Below are 23,337 nucleotides of genomic sequence, written 5' to 3'. Positions count from 1 at the left end.
GCACATACAGGCAGGGGGAAGAGAAAGAAAGAATTTGGCAATTTTTAGAGATACCAACACTGAACAGGTCTCTGGATACTTTCTGTTTTTCAAACTTCATTGACCGGAAAAGGTCAATTGAAAGCCAATTAGAAATTTAATGGTAGAAATCTCCTGAACCCAAATCGTGAAAAACAAGTAAACACGCTTTCAGAGCACTGAGGCTTGCAAGGTGCCTGAAATGCATCATTCTCTATATCACAAGCTACTTGAAATACATAGACTTAAACTTTTCGTTTGGGGCCAATGCGCAATTCTTAACACAAGGTTATTTCAGTTACAGGTACCTCCTGACAAGATGGGACAGGGCACACTAGAGCCTGGCTTAAGGGAGGGAGTGTCCCTGACATGCCCTTGGGCTCTTATCTTATTCCGCAGTGTATGCAGAGTCTCCCTTTGTTACTGTTTCTCCTATTCATCTAACCCTGAGGGAGACATGATCCAAAAACAGTCAGTCACAAATCTTAAGACTCAAGAGATCTTCCTAGTCACAATGTGGGCAGAGCTCACTGGAAACAAGGTGCTTTTGGTGGCAGGACTGTGAATAGTAATCTTACTCTCTTGAGCAGTGGTTCTCAACCTTCCTAGTGCTGTGACCCTTTAATACAGTTCCTTATGTTGAAGTGACACCCCCTCCCCAGTCATAAAATTATTTACAGCTACTTCATTACTGTAATTTTGCTACCATTATGAATTAAAATATAAATATTTGTGTATTCTTAGGTAACCCCATGAAAGGGTCATTAGTCCCCAAAGGGGTATCAACCCACAGGTTGAGAACCACTGCAATTAAACAAAGCACAACGTGAGCCCACACGTAAGATGAACAATTTCAAATTTGTTTTAATGGAAAATGCAAGAAATTCAGTCCAAAGACAAGCATTTAACAGCTTCACTGTGAGGTTTTGATCAAAGGATAATATTTAAAGCTAAGTTTGGAGTTAAGTGGCCATATACATATATATGTGTACACACACACACATACACACACACACACACACACACACTACTAAAAGAAGTGAACAGAATGTATTTTTATATTTATATGTATGTATAGATATAACAAAATTAGTTTGAACAATTAAAGAACACAATAAAGATAATTAATGAAAGTAGAAGAAAGGGAATAATAGGCAGGTGGACAGGATATGAAAATGGGGACTGAAGATGATCACAGTATATTATACACATCACTGGAAAGTCACAGTGAAACCCATTATTTTGAACAATTAATACATTCTAGTAAAGTGGGGTGTGGTGGTGCACACCTTTAATCCAAGCACTCAATAAGCAGAGAACAGACAGATGTCTGAGTTTGAGGCCAGCTTGGTTTACAAAATGAGTTCCAGGACAGCTAGGGCTCTGTTACACAGAGAAACCCTTTCTTAAAAAAAAAATCAAACTAACTAACTAACTAACTAACTAAATAAATAAATAAATATGAAATTGAGGTTTCCTGTTGCAACTGGGATTTTTAAAATTTATATATTTACTTATTCTTTGTGTCTTTCATATCATGCATCTCAATCCCATTCATCTCCCAGTCCCTTGTACCCACCTTCTAACTTTGCAACCTCCCTGTGAAAATAAAATAAAATTTAAGAGAAGAGAAACTAAAAGAAAAATCTCATCATGGAAGTGATAGTGTGACACTGTGAGTCACTCAGTATACCTTTTAGTCCATATGTCTTTATTTGTAAGTGTTCATTGGAAGAATCATTGTCCTGATTAAAGGCCTCTGGTTTCTGCTGTATCATCAATATTGGGCCCTCACTGGAACTCCACTTGGATATCCTGTTCTTGTCCTGTGTTATGGAGATCCTGCAGCTTTGGATCTGCAGGACCTGCCCTTTCATGGGCTCCAGCAGATCATAGATGGGATGGATGTTGGGGTGGGCCAACTGAAAGCCCTGGTTCTAGGTCTGGGTAGTTGTAGGGTTTGTCAGCCTGACAGCTCTCCTCTGACCTCACCACCAGTATGAGTTCTCCTGCTTTGCCCCAACTAGTTTACTCTATATAGCAAGGAGCAAAGGATAAGAACAGTTCTCTTGCTTTCATGCCCCCAGGGTCAGCTCACCTGTACCTATACCACCAGGACCAGCTCTACAGTGTTGCCCAGGAGTGGTGCAGGGCCTGCTCTCCTGAGTGTGCAGTTGGGATTTTATTATTAGTGAAGGTACATGTGATTCTACTCCCCAATTCAATTCTTCATGCAATTTATTTCTCACTAATATCTTCATTCAATCTCATTGCTTCTGGAATACACAGTTTTGACATGATTTTAAGTGGGAGGGGATTTGATTAATGCTCTTTTCTGATCTATTACAGAGCATCTGGTGGCAACATTCTAACTACTGTCTTGCAGTTGGGGACAATACCTACAGCAAAGTGATTAGAATGGAGGATTAATTTCTTGAGGGCAGGAACCTTCTACATGCACCTACTGCAGCCTTTATGCTCATAATCCCAGAGGCTAGTCCCACTTGGCCAAGGATGTGAGACAGGGAATCTTGTCGAGGAGTTGATCTCATGAACCTTTTCTCTTTCTTGATCTTGTTCTTTCCTATGCTAGTGGAGTGAGTGACCTAATCATCATTTGCTCCTCTGATTCATGTACTGCAACATGGTGTCTCTCAAAATTCCCCAGAAGAGGCTTGGGTTTTTGAAGTCCTTACTCCTTACAAATCAAGAAATGAAGCAGTCTATGTTAATGGCACCTTTCTACAGGTTCAGTCCGAATGCCTGTCTTCTTTGAGTATTGATGGCATTAAGTTCTCTGCTTACTCATTGTTTTATATCTCAGTTGGTTGAGAACTCAAGGAAGGTGATGCTATTTACTAGACTTGCCTTCAGGAACACAAAAGATGTAAGTATTGATAATTCTTGTTTCATAGTTTAGGTATCAAAGATGTAGATAAGCTCAGGCATATGCCCAAGGTCATGCTCAAGAAGTATGGCCTCCAGTCTTACCAACATCATGTAGACTACTCAATTTCTCAGTTATGAAGGGGTATAATTTATAAATTATACAATCATTTACTTAATTTTATTTTATAAAGCAATTAGAAATTTGGACTATTATTAGAAACTTCTGTCTAGTTCTATAAAACTTCATTTTCATACATCTGTGCATCTCCTTTAACTCCTGATCACTACTTAACAAATCTTCATGAACTTTGTAGTACCACTCTTAGCTTTACTTACATTTTTTAAAAAAGAGTGTTATAAAAATAACACATTTACACAGATTTGGGCTTATCCATGGGGATTAGAGGTGTCAGAAGACATTTGCTGAAAAATCAAATAGCAGCTGCAAAAAGCTTAATTGCTTGCACATAATTTTTCACTCCCCAGGATACATTTTTCACTTTTCTGCAGTTTGCTATCTGGGATTCTGATTTTTATTTGTATACGTAGTTGCATAATAAATATAAAAACATTAGTGTTCTAATGTTTACATAAACCTCCTTTAGGTCCAACATTTTTTTAACAGTCATAGACATAAACAGCAAAGTGATGCTGAGAGAAAAGGATGATACCTAGAGAATGTGTATTTAATAAGAAATCACAGAATGCTGTCGCTGTAACCTTCACAACTCACCTCCTAACATCCCAAGTGCTTATGCTTACCTTAATCTCCTTTTCCCCACCAGGTGCCCCTTTTCACCTATGGAGAACTTCTTCCTTTTCCTCTTCATTTGAAAGTTACCTCTGTAGAGTGACCTCCGACCAAGATCGATAATCATAGAAAGAATATTATTGGAGGCTGGATCAACTTACAATGATTTCTAAACACTAACAGAATTGTTGGACTGGAACAAATCGTCGTAAGAAAATAATTTATGGGGCTCATTGCCATTAAAGCCAACATAAATAATTTCTTCTATAAATATACTGTTTTGTTGCAAAACAATAATTTTCATTTACTGTTAAGTGTATTGTACATGCGTTTATTTTGTCAAATAAATTATAAACTATCAGTTGGTTGTGTTTCCTGGATTCTTTTTCCTGTGTTGTGAAAATGTTTGAGTTTCAGCTGCCTTGCTTGTGATATTTTCAACTAGAATGTATCAAAACCAAGTATTCTGTGTTTGATGAAAGTTTTATTAGGTCTTATTAGAGTTGCTGTGTTTTCTTGCTGAATCTGCAGTAAACAGCCATTTCAGAGAAAGGGCAGAATGAGGTGCAGTTGTAGGCCAGCTCATACTCTTTCTCATAGCAACACTCTTTTCTTCCTGCACACTTTCATCTGGGCTAATGCCCCCAAGAACGTCTATGTTTATTGAGAGTGAACTTTGAGGCTTGGGTTTAGCATAGACCTTAAGATGATATACCTGGATTCAAGGATGTTCTTTTATTTTTATTCTTAGAGGTGATTGGATCAGCATTTCTAATGTTTACATCACAACCCAAAAGATGAAACAGAAAAGCACAGAACAAAAAGAGAGAAGAATGGCAGAAAGAGAGTAAATGTATGGAGCAATAAGGATGATGCAAAATTACAATAAAAAATCCTGCACAACAATGTTGAGACATACTAACAAAGGGACAGAGGGTCAAAATTCTCAGAAGGAAACATGGACATTATGGCTACATTCCCTTATTATTTTGTTTGTTCATTCTATCATTATTTGACATGTTTTTATTGAATTCTGCCTCAGTTCTGGCCGTGAACATGGTCCTGAGATTAGAAGAGAAAATGAACTAGAAGTTACCCACCCTAATGGTCACACATATAACTTCATAAATCATTCCATGATTGCTTCTAAAAATTATTCTCTTGGATAGTATCTATAGCTATATGAAGAAATCTCTCACATAGGATATAGTTTCATAGCAAAGCAAAGAAAAAAGATTCCTGTAATCAAAGTTTATTTCACATAGCATCAATTAATAAATGACCAAAACAATATATTTTCATAGTTTTGAAAGTTATATGTTTGCATTTATTACGTACCTATCTGTGTTTGAAACAGAGACTTGCCCAGGCTGTCTTGAAAGTAAAGATTTTCCTGTCTCAGCCCCCAGAACACTGGGATAATCAGTACATGTTCACGTACTCAGTAAAGAAAACTATTTCCAGTGTAAAATCATATCAATCAATTCTCCTCAGAAGGACTACTGTGGTAAAGGCAGAGAGTAGATGCCAGCATCTTTATCTGACAGGCAAGAAATTGAAGTCCAAACACTCAGAGCTCTGTCAAAGTTCACACATCTAGAGAATGAAATTGTTTATAAATCTGATTGTCTCACTCATAATACAAAGTGTTTTTCCTTGTTTGCTGTTCAGTGAATTTGAATAATAATTAATATGAATATGAGTGAAATAGAAAAGATGCAACCATCTTTAAACATGAGTGAAATACTAGATTCCTAAACTTGAAAGTATACATTTAGTAGAAAATTCTAGTGTGAATCTGGGTCATATGTATACTTTCTTTGACTTACATACCTAATTGCCAGGGAATTTGCATTTTCCAGTCTGATTTTGTACCACATCTAAGTCATCTACATATTTCAGTTAATCTACATGCTGAAGATGGGTAAGCTTCCCTACTCATTGCCGGAATAAACTTCAGTTTCACCGTGCTTCAAAGAAGAGAACTTCACAGAATCTAAAGACAAAATATTTTCAGAGTCAAGTCTTGTCGATCTTTTTTTATAGCAATGAATGGTTACTATGATGCTGTTGTCAGGGTGCTGAAGAGTGTACAGAGTGGGGTTAACAGTGAAGGTATCATAATTTCACATTTATACACAGGCCCAGATTGAGAAAAATGATCTATAAATGTGGAAGCATTTTAACCTAGGTATTAGCACTAATGAGCTATGCATTAGCTCTCAGTTCTCATAATATATCCCCTTAGGTTCACTCTGATGTTAACCCTTTAAATTTAGAAATCTGAAAGAATAAGACTGTGAGCTTTTTGGAGAGGTTTTCAATCTCTGTAATTAACATTCCCCAAATGCTCAGCATAGCCTCTTTAGGGTCCTGTGCCATTGTGTGTGCATTTCACTAAAATTAATGATGTTATATGGACGTAGTGCTGATGATACCTTGTGTGTATTTGAGGTTACTTTTGAGGGGGCTGGCAATATGTGTGGTGTGTATGCACACCTGTGTGTGTGGACAGACACCTGAGGTAGATGTGAGTTGACTTGCTCTATCACTCTTCCCTTATTCCCTGGAAACAGGGTCTGTTACAGAACACTCATTAGCATATCTATGCAGCAAGTGCAGAAACCAGCTGAGCTGTCTTTGCAGTCTTTGAGTTGACTTTTTTCTTCATCATATATGCATGATCAAGGTAGCCTCCATGCCCCCCTCAGCTGAGTTAAATATTAGGTTGATGTCTCTCTTTTGTAGCCAATTGTTTCTCCATTATCTTAAACCATTTACTTAAGATAACTTATCTTATGCAAATTCCTTTTATAACCTTTTGAGACATAAATCTCCTCCCAGCCTTTGCCAGTTTTATATGGGATGTCTTTGTCAAAAATCATGGACATCTATGTGAAGTGAAATCATCAAAAGAGATAGCTCCCTTTTCGGCCATTATCTGTGTAAGGGTAAGAGATTAAACTTAATATGTGTCAGTTTGCAAATCAGATTGATCACAACCCTCTAACGTTCCCCAGTTTTTTGAGACAGGGTTTCTCTGTGTAGCTTTGCGCCTTTCCTGGAACTTGCTTTGGAGACCAGGCTGGCCTTGAACTCACAGAGATCTGCCTGCCTCTGCCTCCCGAGTGCTGGGATTAAAGGCGTGCGCCACCACTGCCTGGCATGTTCCCCAGTTCTTGTTTGCTATTTCACTCCAGTGCTTAAGATACTCCTGCTTTCCTTTACAGCAGTATTAATAAGTTCAGTCTCTCCTGGTTGTGGTAGACTTGGGTAACTTCTCGTTTGCCTACAGAACTCTCTCTGGGTGCAATTTCTCTTTGAGGATCACCTTTTCTACTATCTTGAGTTTAATAGCTACATGCCAAGACTTTCCTGTGTCTATTAGTATAAATCATCTCATTGGACTCTTATACTTTCCTAGCCTTGATTCTTGGTCTCAAATTATAGACAAAGAAACAAAGGCAGAAGAGAAAAGTAACAATTCTTTCCCAAGAAATAATGCCAAGCCATGGTCTAAAAGCCTGGGAGGGAGAGAGATGAGAAAATGAAAAGGGGGAAAAGGAGATGGAGAAAACAGGAGAGGGGAAGACAGGTGAAGCAAGGGAAGGGGGTAAAAGTGGGGGAAAGAAAAGAGGCAAAAGAGTAGGCAGTGTGGGAGCTCCGGGAAGAAAAGGAGGAAAGAAGAGGAAGGGGGAGGGAAGGGGAAGAGAGGCGAGGGGAGAGAAGACTAGACTCACCGAGTAAGTCTGGAGCCAAACATAATTCTTTGCCTGTGGTCATCTCTCTAGAAATATTTTATGTAACTAAAACAATAATCATGCAATAGAGGTCCAAATTCTGTACCACAAACGGGTATGTCTTTCTGGGAAGGAAAAATGCCCTTCTCCAGATGCTGCTGATGAAAAAGAGAACACGATTTCCACCTTGCCATTGCAGTTTCTTTTAAAGTTTTGTTCTTTTGCAATAGCTCGTAAGTCCATGCCTCTGCATTCTGCACTTGTCGTGTCTACCAACTTTCCTAAGCAAAGATATTCATGTAGAGTGGGGGCAGTTCTCAAGCACAAATGGTGCGTTTGGAGGCTTTGCTGCACGAAATTGTGTGGTTTTGAAATATGATTATTGGAACAGATTCCACATTTAGCTTTTTTTATTTAAATATAAGCTTATTTTTAAATTTCCCTCTTTCTATGAATATATAAGACAGAGAGATGGGGTTTGCTCTTTTTACCTTCACCTGAAATCATCCCCACCACTAAAAATGGGGTGGGGGTAAGGTGCTCACAGGGACTTTCCTTTAGATTGACTTTGACTGGTACCAGGATGCTTCAAGCTTCTAGGGTCCCATATTTTCATATTTCTCCTAGAGGCAATTTCAGTAGTAGTAATAATATAAATCCCTATTTAAACATTCCTCAATGTATTCTAGATACTTTATCCAGCGTTTTAGATACTTGAATTAATTAACCCCACAATGAGTTTATGAGATACTGCTAATGTTTGCATTTGAGTGTTTCCCCAAACTGTTCATGTCATGAAAGTTAGGTATCAATATGGTGGAGTCAGCAGGTGATGGAGCTTTTATGGCCTAAGACCTGATGCCACTGTTGAGGGCCTTGGAGTACATCTTAGTTTCTATTGCTATTACTGTGACAAAGTATCTTGACAGAAACAACTCAAAGAATAGTTTAATTTCAGCTAACAATTCAAGGACCCCGTCTGCTGTGAAGGGAAGACAAGGCAACTGAATCCTGAAGCAGCTGGCCACATCATATCCCCATTCAGAAAGCAGAGACTGATGAAAAAGAATAATGCTCACTCATTTTCTTGTTTTTATTTAGTTCAGGATTTCAACCCCAGAGAATTATGTCACCCACTTTTGAGCTCATAACTCAATTCATCCAGTTATGATAATGCCTCACAGGCATGACAAATTAATTCTGGATTTTGTCCAGTTGACAGTTGACACTAACCACCACAGAGTACCACCCTCAAGAGGATTAAAGATGGTTGCTATAAAAAAAAAGCAATCTCAGATCTTAAATATCTTTGGTTTCCTAGATCACTGGTGCTTTCTTATGTCTACCCTTAATGCTGATTGTGACGCCAATCACTGCAATTTCATGTATCCAGAAAATCTAGACAGAGACTTGAGCTCCAACAGCTTCCTTGATTTTGATCTTTATTCTCCAAAAACTATGCATTAAATAAACATCTTAAGTAACCGAGTCATCCAGTAGGTAACTACCATCCAGTAGGCCTCACTACCTTTCTATACTGGAACAAAAGCTGAAAACTCATTTGATACATACCACTTACATTTGTGACACTAATCTTCTACTTTAAACAAATTTATTGTCATGCTAAGTAACCTATAAGTGTGATTTAAAATAACCATCATATACACAATCACAGACCTACACAAACATATACTTAAGGATCACACTTTCTTGATATAAATGTATGCCATTCTTTATCTAGCAATGAACTATAGTAGAACTAAATAATTCCATGTTTTATTTCTCATCTAATGAGATACAGTTGAAGCATTTCTTGTTAAGTTTTTTAATTAGCATATATTTATTTTACATGATAATGGGTTTCATTTTGACAGTTTATATGTGTATAGTGTATTTTATCGTATTGATACCCCTTTACACTCTTGTTTCCTTTCCATTACTGCTGATCCTCTTCTCCTAATAACTGGTGCCCCTTGCACTTTTATGTTCATTTTTTTGTGGACCAATTAGTTTCTTAGGGTTTATTTTAAATAGGAACATAAGCAAGAGGCAACTTATCACCAAATATACCACAGAAGAAAGTAAGAAAATATCACTCCTCCAGAAACCATTAACTGCCTTCAGATCCTCACAGAGGCTGAGGATTGCCTTAGTAGAAAAGGACACAGAGTGAGACAAAGAAATTATTAATAGAGAGAATGAAGGGAATAATGAGAGAGAGGAGGGAGCAAAGAGAGAGAAGGGAGAGAGTTTGGGGGTTTGTGACATACTGGCCATCTATGCTTTCTCTGTATCCTGTTCTGGGTTTACCTGAAGAACTCTTCCATAATACCAGTCAGCTGAAGCTAGGTTCCATTTCCTTCATTGGAGGATTTAATTGATGATATTTAATTTGGTTCTTGGAAGGTTTTTATCTACAGTATCATTACAGTAATTTTTTTCCTAGTGGTTTTCATAGGGTTACCCATAATTGTCCTGCATGTTACATGGCCTAGTAACTCAATACTGTATATATGTGTGTGTGTGTGTGTGTGTGTTAATTTTTATATATCTCCAAGCAAAGATCCTACAACTTGCATTTTCCTAAGAATAACAGTATGTTCATATTGAACTACTTAATAGATCCAATGAAAAATATGAGTAAAATATAATACATTTTGGTCCTGAAAATAAATAACATTTCTTTTCACTTACTTTTTCAAAATTTTACAGGTTTAACACACTTTATTTTTCTTTCAGACTTGAGAAATTGTCCATGATAGGCAGAGCACTGATGAGTCCTTATTCCTAAGCTCAACCAGGCAGCAATAGAGAGAAGAAGGGAAGGCAAACACACACACGTGGGTCACAGGGTCTGTACTCTCCTGTGTCTTTCATCCTCATCAGCCTCACTGTGGTGTTAAATTGAACGCAAACCCTTGGGCACATCTTTCCCCAGAAGTGAGGATTTTTCTGAGGTATGTTTTTCAGATTTATATTTACATTTAAACTCTCATGAAAGGTCAACAGAGAATGAGCTCATTACGGTGACCTTGCCTCTCCTTCCCACTCTCACTGAAATAATTATCCAGACATTTTACTGTGTACTGACAGGCTAGGAAAGAAAAGACTAGGGAAAGTCTCTTTCTGTTTTCAGTTCCATTAACTAATGACCTGAAGATTGCTAGATCCTATGCTTATGTCTAAGGAAAACTTAAAACCTATGCTTTTTGTGGATTATCCACAAGGATGACCCCAGCTAAGACTCCTAGCAATAGTGAAGAGGGTGCCTGAACTGGCCATCTACTGTAATCAGATTGGTGAATACCCTGGAGTCCCACAAGTAGACTAAGCTATTCTACTGTCACACATATGTAGCTGTCCTAGATTGGTCCCATGAGGGCTCCCTAGTGGTCCAGTGTAGGTGAGCTCCTATAAGCCCAGGTTAGTTGTTTCTGTGGGTTCCTTCATGATGAGCTTGACCCCACTGGCTCTTAAATTCTTTCTCCTTCTCTTCAACAGGATTCTCAGAGTAAGGCCCTGTGCTTGGCTGTGGATCTCTGCATCTGCCTACTGGATGAAGGTTACTGGATGAAGGCTCTCTGATGACAGTTAGGTTATCTGATTATAGGACTCGGCCAGTTCAGGGTATCTATCCGCTATTGCTAGGAGTCTTAGCTGAGGTCATCCTCATAGATTTGTGGGAGTTTCCCTCCCACCAGGTTCCTACCTGACCCCAAAATGTCCTCTGATCAAGACATCTCTTTCATTACTCTCCCTCTCTATCCCACCCCCAACTTGATCACTCATGTTCTCATTCCCACTCGAACCTAATTTACCTAGGATATTTCTTTTATTTTCCCATCCCACAGTAATCCATATGTCCCTCCTTGGGCCTTTCTTGTTACCTAGCCTCTCTAGGGCTGTGGATTGTAGCATCTTAACAAGAGGAAATCCTAACCAACTAACTATCCAGGGCTAATGAAATCATGGATCCTGGAGGAGAACCTACAACCACCATGTCACTACACAAGCACAATCTCTAACTAAATTCCAAATATTTGTTCTTGTACCAACAGATAAGTGTAGTCCTCACCCCATCAAGAAAACTTCTTTTTAGCACTTTGTTTCTTCCTTTTCTCATGTGGTCTTCATTTACCATGGTCTCCTATTCCTTGTTCTCCCTCTCTGTTCTTGATCCAGCTAGGATCTCCTGCTCTCTTTGCCTCGACCCTCGCCCTTCATTGCTCCCACTCATGTCCAGGTTGTTCATGTAGATCTCAGCCATTTCTCCATCATTGGGCGATCCTTGTGTCTAAAGGAAGAAACAAAGTGCTAAAGAGGTCCACAGAAATCCACGAAGATACCTCCACGAAAGACTGCTGGCAATGGCTGAGAGACAGCTGGGACTGACCTACTCTGGTGATGGGATGGCCAAACATCCTAATAGTTGTGCCAGAAACCCCATCCAAGGACTGAGGAATCTGGATGCAGACATCCACGGCTGGCTAGGCCCCGGGTGGAGTGCCGGGAGTCTAATTAGCGAGAAAGAGGAGGGTTTATATGAGTGAGAATTGATGAAACCAAGGTTAGATAAAGCACAGGGACAAATAGCCAAATGAATGGAAACACATGAACTATGAACCAAAGGCTGAGGGGCCCCCAACTGGATCAGGCCCTCTGATAGGTGAGACAGTTGATTGGCTTGATCTGTTTGGGAGGCATCTAGGCAGTGGTACCAGGTCCTGGGCTCATTGCATGAGATAGCTGTTTGAAACCTGGGACTTATGCAGGGACGCTTGGCTCAATCTGGGAGGAGGGGACTGGACCTGCCTGGACTGAGTCTATCAGGTAGATCTCAGTCCTTGGGGGAGGCCTTGCTCTGGAGGAGATGGGAATGGAGGGTTTGCTGGGGGGAAGGGGAGGGGGGCAGGAAGGGGAAGAACAAGGGAATCTGTGGCTGTTATGTAGAACTGAATAATATTGTAAAATAAAATAAAATAATAATAATAAAATAAAAAAGAAAACTTCTATTTGCAACAGAGACAATTAGAGAATCCACAACCAATCAAAATATAGAGTTGTGGATCCCAATCCCAATGGATACATCTATAAAACACTCCCACATCTAAGGCTCATTGATCATTGATAGTGTAGCAGAAGCCAGAGGTCTCAAACTAGACCAATGGCTCATTACAATGAACATTTGGAAGTAATGCTGTTTGGGCAAAAGGGTTACATATTGGGACACACCGTGACACACTACATCTTCCAAAGTGAGATTTTTGTTTGCTTTCTTTTGGTGGTGGGGTTGGGAACAGGGGAAGAGGACAGATATGGAGGAAAGAGGAGATGAGGAAGGTTAGGGTGCATGATGTGAAATTCACAAGGAATCAATAAAAAGGTTTTTAAAAAATTAAAAAGAATTTCATGCCTGGATAGGAGGTGTTTTGATTCTTCCCTCCAATTCTCCCCACAACTTTTACTTCCAGTTTCCTCAACTATTAAACCCACTAAGTCCAGCCCCTGCTCCCTGTATGTGCAAGGATGCAGGGCCATCCATAGGAACATGTCCAGCCTGAGAGGTAGATCTAAAATTCACATCAGCCTTGTTATGTCAGGAAGATAATGTTTTGCAGGAGTCTTCCACTATTTCTGGCCTTAACAGTCTTTCAGCCCCAAATAAACTCTTTAATAAGATTGTCCTAGTCTCTTTGTTCTCTAACTAGAGAGGAAACCAAGCCAATCTAAGAAGTGGACCATAATATGGATAAGCTTTGGTCATTGATTTTTCCTATCTGAACTACTATGTGAAGAAGAAATAAAATCTCATTTTAAAAAAGTAGTAAAAATGTTTGAAGGTTCATTTGTTACAGCAGTCAACTCTCTCAAGACACAAATTGGATTTGTGCTGCCCAGGTAACTCATATCCAATATTATACTTTTGACCCCTGCTCTGCCTTTTATCTGCCCTGGTGACTCAAAATCCACTTACCAGACATCTCTGATTTTCTGTTTACCACAGACATATCCAAATTGATCTTGGATAACCCCATGCTGCCATTGCATGAATTTTTAGTGGCGCAGGCACGTGCATGTGTGTGTGCTATGGGACGGTCTGTATGTCAAATTGTTCTGATTGGTCAATAAATAAAACACTGGTTGGCCAGTGGCCAGGCAGGAAGTAGGTGGGACAAGGAGAGAGGAGAATTCTGGGAAGCGGAAGGCTGAGGCAGAGAGACACTGCCAGCTGCCGCCATGACCAGCAGCATGTGAAGATGCCGGTAAGCCACCAGCCACGTGGCAAGGCATAGATTTATGGAAATGGATTAATTTAAGCTATAAGAACAGTTAGCAAGAAGCCTGCCACGGCCATACAGTTTGTAAGCAATATAAGTCTCTGTGTTTACTTGGTTGGGTCTGAGCGGCTGTGGGACTGGCGGGTGACAAAGATTTGTCCTGACTGTGGACAAGGCCGGAAAACTCTAGCTACATGTGTGTGTGTGTGTGTGTGTGTGTGTGTGTGTGCAAATGTTTCCTTGTACTGCTAATCATGCACATGACCACCCAAAAGCAGTTGTTTATATCCTAATAATCCCTCTGCATCATCAAAGCCCAAACAGAGGCACTTCTCTCCTACTGTTCTTGTATTGTCAAAAATCTTCCAATCTTCTCTACCTTTGCGATCTATATTTAGGAACCCTTTTCATATTGAGACCACCTAGACAGTATAGGGCAACTTTGTTCTAAAAACCAGTCCATTGGGAATTTTACTTCTAATTTTGAAGAAAACAACACACTCACACTTTTAGGATTTAGGTTGTGTTTCTTCGGGATGTGGGTATTACTATATCAGTTATATCATCCAAAACCTCACAGGTCATCCCCAGCTGTGCATGATAGGGAATGATATATTCACCGCTGACAGTATCACTGCGTTATAAGCATCTCTGTAAATGCTGCCATTTTTCTGGTTTCTACTTTCACTGTTCACTTGATCAACATTTCAGTTTCCATCTGTTTTTCATAGACTATGTTTAGTCCTCCTAAAATTCTGTTGCCTGGGAAACACCCACAGGATTGGAAACACATCAACAAATCTAGAGGAATGTTGTATTTTACTTGGTAATTTGAAAATGTATTTGCTTCAAAGAAAATAATTTGGAGAAAAAGACCAGTATCTAAACAGGTACTTTGGACAAGAGGCTTGAGAGGTGAATGTGGTTTTGTTTTGTTTCTTTTTTTTTTAAACATATAATAATCATTCCTTCTCTGTCACTGGATAATATGATTCAATACAGAAACTTTGCAAGCTATAAATTTTGTCATTTTTAAATAAGTACAGTTATTATGTTCATACAGAAAAAATATGGAATTATTCAATGAACAATGTATTATATATATATGCAGCAGGTGCATGGTGCAAATGAACTGAGTACTAATATGAAAATGGTACCTCTCTTCTATCATCGACTGAGATCTTCAGTAGTTACATAGTTTGATGCTGCTCATCTAAGCATAACCATGTTCCTTAATCTTCCCTAATAATTAGTATTTTACATTTTACAAATAAATTATTTATATCTTAATAGGCATATTAATCATATCCATCATCCATAAAGACAATGTTTATTAACTGACAGTGGCATGTTTTAAAGCATGAATTTATTTCTTAATCAGAGAAACAAATTACTAATTGAAGCACCATGAAGAACAGGCAACTGTGTCATAATGTGTACATCAAGTGATACTGGCAGTCCAATAATGAGGGAGTGATGAGACAATGCTTGTCGAAACCCTTTCTGGTTCTCAGCTGAACTTTCCATCTGGATCTCCCTAAGTGTCTCAGCCCTTCTTCCAGATTATGCATTAAGGATCTTTCTGTGCTAGATGGCTACAGTTAGAAAACATACCATCTGCTATGCATAAGTCACTATTGTACATATTAGAAGTGCAATCACACGTAGATGTGATGTGATACGATTAAAGGTCCACAGAAAGATTGAGGATGGAAAAAAAATGCTTGTAATCTAAAGCAGAATACAGGTAAAACTATCCACAGCATGAAGAAAAATGCTTCATAAACTGATTAGCAGCAGTAAGAGTTATTAAATCCTTGGGGACAAGATGGTCTTTTAGAACCACTGGGAAGTTGATGTTTATGTTTAAAAAGGAGACAGCATTGGAGCTGCATAATTAGGGGTAGGCAGGGTTTTACAGTTTCATATAGAAAAGGGAAAGATACATAAAGAGAATACAGGGAATAAACCTTCATCACCAGTCCAGGCTTTGTTCACTGTTTGACCATACCCATCATTGAAACATCTAAGTATGATTTTCACCTTCACTACACTAGAAACCTTCTATGATTTCCCACCATGCTCTCTGAAGACCAAAATCTATAGCATGCTTCTTGGCACCTGCAGACGTTGGTCCTGTTAAAGATTTAAGCCTCTTCCCTTGCTTCCACACAAGAGTCCTCACAACCTGCTTGGAACCACTGCATGCACTGATTTCGTTGAGTCCAAAATTCCTGTGGCCTCACAACTGGTCTCTGCCTATTTATCTGGCATGGTTTCCTATGGTCAACCTCCATTTGGTCATTTGAGTTCTGACTTGGCAATTCTTGAGGAGTCTTCAGCCTTCAATTCCAGAATAGTAAGCTTAGTCCACAATCTCATGAGCACTGAGAGTTAGAGAATCTCACTTGTTTTTCTTTTTCATTCCTGTTAGAGTTATCTGACTTTCTCTGCCTTCAGAATTTCTACCTATCTTCCCAGCTAATGTGGAATCATCTTTAAGTAAACACTTATAATAACATCTCCTCCAAGAACATAATTCCTTGAGACTGATACTTCTGTTGTTAAGTGCCTTTGTTACATGATTTCAGGACAAAGGCATATTTCTTTTTTTTTTTTTTTTTTTTTTTTTTTTTTTTTTTTTTTTTTTTTTTTTTGGTTTTTTCGAGACAGGGTTTCTCTGTGTAGCTTTGCGCCTTTCCTGGGACTCACTTGGTAGCCCAGGCTGGCCTCGAACTCACAGAGATCCACCTGCTCTGCCTCCCGAGTGCTGGGATTAAAGGCGTGCGCCACCACCGCCCGGCTCATATTTCTTTTAATATCATTAACATTTAAATTAAAATTCTATTTTTGAATCTGTCAAAAAAGGAAATCTATGGTACATTTTATTAATTTATAAATTAAAATTCTATTTTTGAATCTGTCAAAAAAGGAAATCTATGGTTACATTTTATTAACTGTGTATTCTACCTACAGCATGCCCAGCCGTGACTGATTTCCAGATAAATAGTATTTACTCTAGGAACCTGAAGATGAATTAGAAAGCATGGCTAGATCCAGAATGGGGAGGACTTTCAGCGTAGGGCTATGAAAGTTCAGTAGAGAAAAAGAATCCATGTGCTGCTGGGTGATGGTGGCATATGCCTTTAACCCCGTCACTTGGGAGGCAGAGGCAGGTGAATCTCTGAGTTCAAGGCCAGCCTGGTTTTCAGAGCAAGTTCTAGGCAGCCTCAAAAGCTAGACAGAGAAACATTGTCTCAAAAAAAAAAGAAAGAAAGAAAGAAAATTCATGTGCATTTATAATATAGATATTATACACATACATACTCAACAGTTGTATTTATATATTTAGTAACACACACACACACACACACACACACACACACACACACACACACACACACCAAAAATTAAATAAAAGGAGGCCAAGCAAAGGGTTAGTACTGAGATATATCAGAGGGGTTGAAGGGAGGAAAGGAAGTGGGAGAAATGATGTAATTATATTATTGTCTCAAAAAGTTTAAATAATATAAAAAAGAATAAAAGCAACTTGAAGGAGAAAACAGTGTTTGGATGCAGAGGGGCAGAACTTGCAATGACTCACAACTCTTTTTCCTTCTATCTCTGAATTCTAAGTTGGACTGTGAGAGACCCAGAGTCTTAATCTAGTAATCCCCTTTTGACGTCTGCGTATACAGGCGTTTGAGTAATAGTACGGTGCGTCTCTCTTGCCTGTTCTCTATAATGTGAACATTTCCTCAAGCAAGGGTTCTTACATTTTGACCAATGAACCTTTATTTAATCACAACCTTCTATAAGTCCTGTTCTTAATCTACATACACCTGATTCCTGGAAATAAAGCCTTTCTTTTAAACTGTCGTAAGTTTTGTTCCTACAACAATATCATAGTTATTTCTCGGCCTCACTTCAAACTGATTATGTATTTTCTTAATAATGCAAGCATCCATTTTCTAATTAAGTAATTTTAAAAAGCTACCACCCTCCTGTGAGTGAAAGTCCTGTTTCTGGTCACTGAATTCTAAAAGGATGCTAAGGCCTGAGGATAATGAGTGTTTTTGAGGCTGTCTGTTCTAGCATCTTGATTGGGAACCTGTAGAGAAGTCACAGTCATTTCTCTAGGCCCTAGAGGTAATTAAAATCCACATGATAGAAATGTAGACTTGAGAGCAGGTGACCTAACATTGCTTACCTCTGTGTGGCAATAACAAATTCACCCTTTATGTTGAGTCTGCTCCAGTCCTTTCTGATTTCTACAATTTAAAGTCTTAGTGTTACTGGCTTGGACAAAAAGTCCAACAAAGCGAATACTCTGCAATAAAAGACTCCCTTTGTTCACAGGCCTTGAAGATTCTTTCTCTCCAGCACAGGTGTTCATGAAGGTCAAGCTCAAGCTGCACTGACTGCCCATAAAGATCCCTGCTGCCTAGAAGTCTGGAATCCTCTACCTGAGAACTGAACGTGCTGAGGCTCATGCCAGATGTAAACAGCCTTCAGCATATGAGCAATACTATAAATAGCTACAGGGTTCTCTGACAAGGCCAAAACTCTACAGTAATAATAACTTTTCAGTTTCATTCTTAGACATCTACCCATGTGTTACCAGTTAAAAGTAATTTTTCTAAATGTAAAATCAGCTACCTGAGACAATAGATTAACCATAGGTTATTAAATGTGCAACTGTTCAGTACTGGTTTTATTTAAACTAAACCTAAAACTACATCCCTAGATTTATTTTTATCAATTGTTTAGACTCAAGTTCCCATTCCTTTTTTTCTCAGTTTTTAAACTGTGTTCCAAAGTTTGCATCATGGGTTTCCAAAAGAAATTCTTATTTTGCCTGAATTCTGAATAATTTAAAAAATGTAAGAATTTATCAGGTAAAGATACAAAATTATGACAACCATTTTCCATTATTGGGATGACTGGCTTATGTTGCCAACCCATTTAACTCTCTGATGCATCCAATTTGAGAGTACTCTCTGGTTGAATTAAAGCTTTCGGAAAGTTGACTTCATAATAGAATGGAAACAAACAAAATTCCTAACCATAAAAACTTAATAAGGCAGTAGATATGTTAATTAGCTTCATACAGTCATTCTGCAATGTAAACATACATGAAAAGCTTACATTGATCCCAGTTATTGGAGGATGTGTCAAAAAGGAGTGCTGTGAGTTCAAGGCCATCTTCCTCTACATAGTGCATTAAAGGACAGCATGGACTTCATAGTGAGACCTTATCTCAGCAAAACCAAAACCCAAACAATAAACATCACATTGTACCCCCTAAATGTTGATAATTATTATTTGTCCAAAAAAGAAACTAGTTAATTAAATTTTAAAAACACCAGAAGTCAAATAAATGAAGGACAAAAAAGGCATAGCTATAACATGGGGGACAAGTTCCATTTCATATGGTAGTTGTCAGGTCAGCTTGGTACAGTTCTTAGAGAAAGTCTTAGGCCCCAGATCCTCTGACTAGAACCAAACTATGAAGATGATTCCATCTTCAACTAGAGGGCAGTCTGCCTGACAGCAGGACTTTTCCCCACAAAGTAGAGCAGGGTTGATGCTGAAGATAAGGCAGACCTGCCTTACTGTGAGGACTGCACACTGTAAACATTATTTTACTAATCCTTTGTGAATTTCATGTTATAAGTTTTGAATTTATCCCCACTCCTACACCTAAATTAACTGAACAGGCCATGTTCTTTCTGGATATGAAGATACCCCCATGCTTTCAAGAGGGAGGGTTACAGGTCTCTTAATCTACTTCTGAGAGCTCACATGCATTTGAATCTTCTCTCTAAGCAGCTACAATAATCTTTTTAAGACTCATTGGACAATGAATAATTATACCCTTAAACCTTCCAGACCTCTAGATAAAGACATTACATGCTATTTCCTTTTAAAGAAATCCCTTCTGTGCAGTTCTAATTGATTCTTCAGACAATTGTTCTATTTATATGGAGTGGTCCTGAAAGAAGATCATTTTCAACTATTGGAAATACTTGTTGTTTCCCTGGCACTTGGGCACACATATGACAACATAATTTGTTTCTTTGAGGTCATACTTCTATTGGAAGAAGTAGTTCTCACTTTAAATTCCAAAGCAATGTCATCCATGTTGAAGCTCCTCACTGTTCAGAAAATAAATAAATGAATCACATGCAACAAGAACAACAACAAAAAACCATAATCAGTAATTTACCAGAAGATACAAGCATTATTAAGTCAAGACAAATTCCTCCTCCCTCCACTCCAGGAAGACAATTGTTGAAACTTCACAGGATTTATACTAATGTCGATTCTCTCTTGCTGTGGATATCGCTCTATATAAATAAAACACTTTCTGAGTCTGGGTTACCTCACTCAGGATGATTTTTTCTAGATCCATCCATTTGCCTGTAAACCTCATGATGTCATTGTTTTTCTCTGCTGAGTAGTATTCCATTGTGTATATGTGCCACAATTTATTTATCCACTTTTCAGTTGATGGGCATCTAGGTTGTTTCCAGGTTTTGGCTATTACAAACAATGCTGATATGAACATAGCTGAGCAAGTGCTCTTTTGGTATGATTGAGCATTTCTTGGGTATATGCCCAAGAATGGTATAGCTCGATCTTGGGGAGATAATGTAATCCTCTTTGATTTCATGCATCTCTTCAATTACATGAGGTAATGAATCCAGATACAAAATCCAGTTCATAGATGCATACCATTGCCTTGTCTGCTGCTTTGATAAAACATCATGTCTAAGTGAACTAAAAAAAAGAGTTAATTTGGCTCTTGGTTCCAGAGTAATACATGAACCCTGTGAAAATGGCATGGAAACAAGTATCAGACATGGCAGCTAAAGTGGGAGGCTAGGAATTCACATCCTTTACCTGCAACATAAGAAGAAAGTGTAAATTGGAAATGCTGTGCAGATGTAAATTCTCAGGCCAGCCCCCAGTGGCATATTTCATCCAGCAAGGAAGCATTTCCTAAATCTTCCAAAATGATATCATAGACTGAAAAGGATTGATTTCTCTAACTTCAATGCTTGCTATTTGTTACATGAACCAATTCATGATGGAGAAAATCTCTAACTTTTTTGATGCATGAACACTCTTGTGACAGGAATTACATAGTAAAACATTCATGATTTTCATGATTGAATAAATAAATAAATAAATAAATAAATAAATAAATAAATAAATAAAACACTGATGGTCAGTGACCAGACAGGAAGTATAGGCCGGACAAAAAGAGAAGAGAATTGGGGAAACAGGAAAAAGGAGGGAGAGACACTGCAGCCACTGCCAGGACAAGCAACATGTAAAGACGCCGGTAAGCCACCAGCCATGTGGCAAGGTATAGATTTATAGAAATGGGTTAATTTAAGATATAAGAACAATTAGCAAAAAGCCTGCCACAGCCATACAATTTATAAGTAATATAAGCATCTGAATGATTATTTTATACGTGGATTGTGGGACTGCGGGGCTTGGTGGAACCTGGAGAGAAGCCCTCCAGCAACTCTCTCTCTCTCTCAGTGTGTGTGTGTGTGTGTGTGTGTGTGTGTGTGTGTGAGAGAGAGAGAGAGAGAGAGAGAGAGAGAGAGAGAGAGAGAGAGAGAGAGAGAATACATGTGTGAGAGTGAAAGACCCTAACCCTTCAGGCTTACACCCCCCAAGCCCCAGGAAATGAGAAACTAAAAATCTAGTTCCAAGGGCAACCTGACTCAGTCATTATTCAACCACCCCTGCCACAATGTAACAATGTAAAAAGATTTCTGTTAAGAGACGTGTGCTCAACTGTGTGTGACTGGGATAGTTGCAAGTGTTCCAGGAAGGACCACTGTGACCTTTGTGTAAACTCCACTCCCACCTTGATACCCGCCTTGAGGTTTCAGGAAGAATGTACATGTGGATGTGACTGTACCCACTCTGTGATCAGACCATGATATTGTGAAACAAAATTGTATGGGAATTGTAATCTTGTGGGATTTTGTGGGTTTTTCCTTTAAATGCACCCATATGGCTGCAATAAAATGCGACTCTTGCTCTTTGGAGCTGAGTTTGCCCGACTGTACAGCCACATTAATAAACACCTCTTTCTGTTGCATCAACTGGACCGGAGTCTGGGTTCTTGGGGCGCCCACTCAAGACCCTAAACTTTGGGGTCTAACAAGAGACATTGAGTTGAGCTTAGTATATGATTAGGTACCTATTAGAAGTAACACCACTTTCAAAATACAGTACTCCCTTCCTTAGTCAATAGCATTTCTCCCACTTTTAAGATAACTAGGTAAAAGCTTTGGAAGTAATAGAGCCCTAGTCATAAACTGAGGCAAGAAGATGAGATGTCATCCTATGGATATGAATTTTATATACCAGGCTAAGTATATGGATCAGTAAGTAAGGTCAGGTGGTTAGCAAGTGTACTTCATACTGGTAGTGTGACAATAAACTCTTGGTTGATTTAGAAGGTTGGAATTTAGAGACATTTTCTGCACTTGCTTTGTAGATAAAGGATTCTTCCAACCCAACTAACTTTCTTCTTTCCTTCCTTTCCTTCTTTCTCTTCCTTCCTTCCTTCCTTCCTTCCTTCCTTCCTTCCTTCCTTCCTTCCTTCCTTTCTTTCGTTCTTCCTTTCTTCTTGTGTGCATGTATTCAGGTGTATGTACAGATTCATGTACATATGTGGGCATGCATGCATGTAGAGGACAGAAGTCAATGTTAGGTGCAGTTATTCAGTTACCATCCACCTTTGTTTAGACAAGAGTCTCTTACTGGCATGGAGCTACCAAGTAGACTGGATTATGGCCAGTGAGCCACAGGTATCTGCTTGTCTCCACTTTACAAACACTGGGATTACAAATGTATACCATTAGATCTATAGATTCTGGTAACCAACCTTAGGTCCTCATGGTTGTATGGCAAGCAGTTTACTGACTCAGCTATCTCCCCAGCCCCCAATCTAAATCACTCTTTTATAAGAAAATGCAATACTCTTCCTTCACTGACGTTATAAGTCAGATCTCAGAACTGGCATGGAAGAATCACTCTTGGATTATATCATTGAAGGGATATGTGCTAGGGGACAATCCGATTCAGTGCCTGATTTTCATGACCACAGCAACAGTTTCAGAAGAAACTGCATGGCACAAGAACCCAACATGGATTGTTTGCAATAGTTTTTGTACTTAACCTTCTCTTTCTTTCTAGATGTTGTGTGGTATTGGTATGTGGATCTGACGTGAAAAATCCTTGTTCTTCAAAGTATGAAGAAGGATCAAATATTATTATTACTCTAATGTGAAGTAAAAAAGAAAAAGAGTGAGAGAGAATTCACTTGTAAATGAGTTGCTAGTGATCAACTTTTTTCCCTTTATGTCATTAAATTTTATGCAGAAATAAATTTCTCTTACATTTGTTTCTAAGTTCTAAAATTCTGAAATTACATTGCATGGTAACTACAAAGAGTAACTGCAATTTCAGCCATTTACCTGCAGGTTTTATTTTGTTTTTCTTTACAGTTGATTAATACTCCATTGTGTATGTACCTCATTTTTTTTCCATTCATTAGTTGATGTACATCTTGGTTGACTCCATTTCCTAGCTATTAATAATAGAGCTGGAATGAACATGGATGTAA

The sequence above is a fragment of the Peromyscus leucopus genome, chromosome 10 (genome assembly GCF_004664715.2).
Source record: "Peromyscus leucopus breed LL Stock chromosome 10, UCI_PerLeu_2.1, whole genome shotgun sequence".
NCBI classification, from domain to species: domain Eukaryota; kingdom Metazoa; phylum Chordata; class Mammalia; order Rodentia; family Cricetidae; genus Peromyscus; species Peromyscus leucopus.
Note: the sequence above shows the minus strand (reverse complement) of the source record.